Below are 4,370 nucleotides of genomic sequence, written 5' to 3' on the forward strand. Positions count from 1 at the left end.
GTTATCTGTGACCAATGACCTTGAGCCTTCTTGGATGGGCACTTCTAATGTAACTCTATGTCAGCACCCAAGGGGCTGGAATCTTTTAGCTCTACCCTTAGACTTGGTGGTGACGTAGTGTCCCCATGAGTGAAAGAACACTGAGCCAATCATGGTGCACGCTCTGTATTTTCCGCCGGATGCCCCACCATCACAGAAAGTACTGAGCTACAGTAGGCTGAAACACCTGCATTTTGGAGCTGCCTTACTCAAGAAAACAAAAAAGAGACCATGTTTGTATGTGGCTTTATTAACTCAATGGTATATATTTCTTTTTACATTGCTTGCAAACTGATATGTGAAACGTATCAATGCCAAAATAACATGCAAAACATGCAACATTTTAGCTAAAAATGTGGGTCGCCACTGTCATTAAGTCAAAAAATGTATGTAGCAACCAAGGATTCAAGTTTTTTTTTTAAATTATTATTATTATTTTTTTTTAAACCCCTTTTTCGTGGTATCCAATTGTTTAGTAGCTACTATCTTGCCTCATCTCTACAACTCCCGTACGGGCTCAGGAGAGACGAAGGTTGAAAGTCATGTGTCCTCTGATACACAACCCAACCAAGCTGCACTGCTTCTTAACACACAGCGCCATCCAACCCGGAAGCCAGCCGCACCAATGTGTCGGAGGAAACACCGTGCACCTGGCAACCTTGGTTAGCGCACACTACGCCCGGCCCGCCACAGGAGTCGCTGGTGCGCGATGAGACAAGGATTTCCCTACCAGCCAAACCCTCCCTAACCCAGACGACGCTAGGCCAATTGTGCGTCGCCCTACAGATCTCCCGGTCGCAGCCAGTTACGACAGAGCCTGGGCACGAACCCAGAGTCTCTGGTGGCACAACTGGCGCTGCAGTACAGCCCCTTTAACCACTGCACCACCTGGGAGGCCAGGATTCAAGTTTTAATCTCTGGCCTGTTTTATGAATCAACAACCCTAGTCCCTCTGGAACAAGTGTTAGTGGATTCATATTTTTTTAAATTCATGTTTATATGAATGAGACACAGTGATTCTCGAGTGCCACTAACCCATTTTTCACCAGCCTCCAGTGATATCATTATGTCTGGCTACAGATGCAGAAGTGCCACAAAAAAAAAATCTGACCTGTCAAGTGCCTATGGGGTATAAGGATAGTATTTCAGTCTATTAATATACATGTCATGTCTTTTTATTGCACAAATCATCAACCTCCTGCATTCAGTGCCTGACTTCCTTCAGAAATAAAGTGTGATGGGTACATTTCCCATGAGCACATCTTATCAAACTGACAGTTCCCTTACAAAAAATAATTTGTTGGGTCAAACCTCCCCAAGTTTGTGGCAAATTTGCTGCAAACTAAATAGTGTCCTACAAAAATGTTGCCCGAAGTTTGCAAAGGTTTTTCCACTAGTGGTAAATCTGCAACAAACCTTAGGCACAATAAAATGTATTGCCACTAGTGGCAAAAAGTTCACCATAGGTTTTTTTGAGGCATACAATTCTCTCAAGATTCTATTTGAATCTGTGGCAACAATATTTATTGCCAGTAGTGGCAAACAGTTTACCAGAAGCCGTTTCTGGTGATCATATGAGTTCAAAGACCAGTAACCGTTGAAGACCAGTCAGGGGAGAAGAAAAATCTGTTTGAAAATGGAAAACAAGTTGATGGATTGATTTTATTTGCCAGTTAAAAAAATATATACTCACAGTACATACATTTTTAAAACGTGACAGGGATATCACAAAAAAGTCAGAGACATTGATATTGTGGTCCCTAAATTCCATAGTGCAAAAACATTACAACATTACATAGATGTAGATGCAGAGATTAAACAATTGTTATATTCTTTGATCATTAGCCAGCTTTTGACATTCTATTTAATATAAGTTATGGTTGGCATAGCTTTGAGTTGCTGTGGTAGTTTGTTCTACTCCACAGCGCTGGTATAAAAAGGTGCTCTTACCAGATAGACTCTTAAATTTAAAACCGGCAATATCAGAGTCTCTGGCCCTGGTGTTGCATTTGTGGACATCTCTAATATTAGTGAAATTATTTGAAATGTACCTGGGGGATGAGTCTGTAAAAATTCTGTGGACCAGACCGAGTTAATTAATATTACACTTTTTTTCTACAGAGAGCCAGCCTAGCTGCTTAAAATGAGTAAGAGGGGGGAGTTTAAGTACAATTCTCACCAGCTTGTTTGGCATGTAGCTTATTATTTTGATATTTGGGCCTGCTGGTGAACCATGATGTGCAGCCATAATCAAAGTGACACTGAACTAGCGCACCTGCCAGAGTCTTTAGGTGTCACTATCAAGTTATTTTGAGGTCCGAGCTACTGTAGGAATTGCATTTTTTGGTTTTCTTTGTTAAAACATTCAGGGCCATAGTCTCACCAGTCAAGTACCTATCCAATTCAAACCCAAGGTAGCTGACTGAATTACCCACGTCAACACTAAAACCAGGGGACCTTCCAAGTTTTACTCTGGAACCAGGACTGGATAAAGAAATCATAGGCCCCTGAAGGAAGAACAGTACTCGCGCCAAAGCAGCATGTGTACATGCGGTGTCTGTGTGGAGTCTGGAGTCTGTAGGGCAACCGGTCTGCCTGCTCTGCTAGCAGAAGAGGGGGGAGGAGCAGACAGGCTGAGAACAGAGAGGAAATCAAGCAGTGGCAGCTGTACAGAACTCATCCAAAGGGCTTTGACTTCTCAAACACTGCAGAAAGCGAACACTATATGACACTATATGACCTTATTAATTCAGCCACTTGCTTAGATAACGCAAGTTTAACGCATAATTATGCGTTTTTCACACAGGGAAAAATGATAACCCAAATTGGACACACTTTAGGAGCCCTGCCTGTAAAAAATAATGAGTCATTGGGAAGACGTTTTTAGGACATTCTTGGGACGTTGAGTAATGGTCGCCTGGGGGTTTTGTCTAGTTCCCGGTTTGTCCCGGGGATGTTCAAAGGACTTTTTATGGACGTTCTTGGGACATTGTGTCATGTTCCCTAGAGGTTTTTGTCTAGTATCTAGGTTTGTCATGGGGAACGTCTCAAATAAAACTGAAGGACCTCGGCATTACTCTGGACCCTGATCCCTCTTTTGACGAACATATCAAGACTGTTTCAAGGACAGCTTTTTTCCATCTACGTAACATTGCAAAAATCAGAAACTTTGTACAAAAATGATGCAGAAAAATGTATCCATGCTTGTCACTTCTAGGTTAGACTAATGCTCTACTTTCCAGCTATCCGGAAAAAAAAAATCACTAAATAAACTTCAGTTAGTGCTAAACATGGCTGCTAGAATCTTGACCAAAACCAAAAAATTTGATCATATTACTCCAGTGCTAGCCTCTCTACACTGGCTTCCTGTTAAGGCAAGGGATGATTTCAAGGTTTTACTGCTAACCTACAAAGCATTACATGGGCTTGCTCCTACCTATCTTTCCGATTTGACCCTGCCGTACATACCTACACGTACGCCACGGTCACAAGATGCAGGCCTCCTTACTGTCCCTAGAATTTCTAAGCTGGTGTAACTGCGTCAGGTTTGTAGGCCTCCTTACTCGCACACTTTTTCAGTTCTGCCCACAAATTTTCTATGGGATGGAGTTCAGGGCTTTGTTATGGCCACTCCAATACCTTGACTTTGTTGTCCTTAAGCCATTTTGACACAACTTTGGAAGTATGCTTGGGGTCATTGTCCATTTGGAAGACCCATTTGCGACCAAGCTTTAACTTCCTGACGGATGTCTTGAGATGTTTCAATATCCACATGATTTTCTTTCCTCATGATGCCATCTATTTTGTGAAGTGCACCAGTCCCTCCTGCAGCAAAGCACCGCCACAACATGCTGCTGCCACCCCCGTGCTTCACGGTTGGGATGGTGTTCTTCGGCTTGCAAGCCTCCCCCTTTTTCCTCCAAACATAACGATGGTCATTATGGCCAAACAGTTCCATTTTTGTTTCATCAGAGCAGAGGACATTTCTCCAAAAAGTACGATCTTTGTCCCCATGTGCAGATCCAAACCATAGTCTGGCTTTGTTATGGTGGTCTTGGAGCAGTGGCTTCTTCCTTGCTAAGCGGCCTTTCCGGTTATGTCGATATAGGACTAATTTTACAGTGGATATAGATACTTTTGTACCGGTTTCCTCCAGCATCTTCACAAGATCCTTTGCTGTTGTTCTGGGATTGATTTGCACTTTTCGCACCAAAGTACCATATCTCTAGAAGACAGAACGAGTCTCCTTCCTGAGCGGTATGATGGCTGCGTGGTCCCATGCGGTTTATACTTGCGTGCTATTGCTTGTACAGATGAACGTGGTACTTTCA

This window comes from Oncorhynchus mykiss, chromosome 1, assembly GCF_013265735.2.
Source record: "Oncorhynchus mykiss isolate Arlee chromosome 1, USDA_OmykA_1.1, whole genome shotgun sequence".
NCBI lineage: Eukaryota > Metazoa > Chordata > Actinopteri > Salmoniformes > Salmonidae > Oncorhynchus > Oncorhynchus mykiss.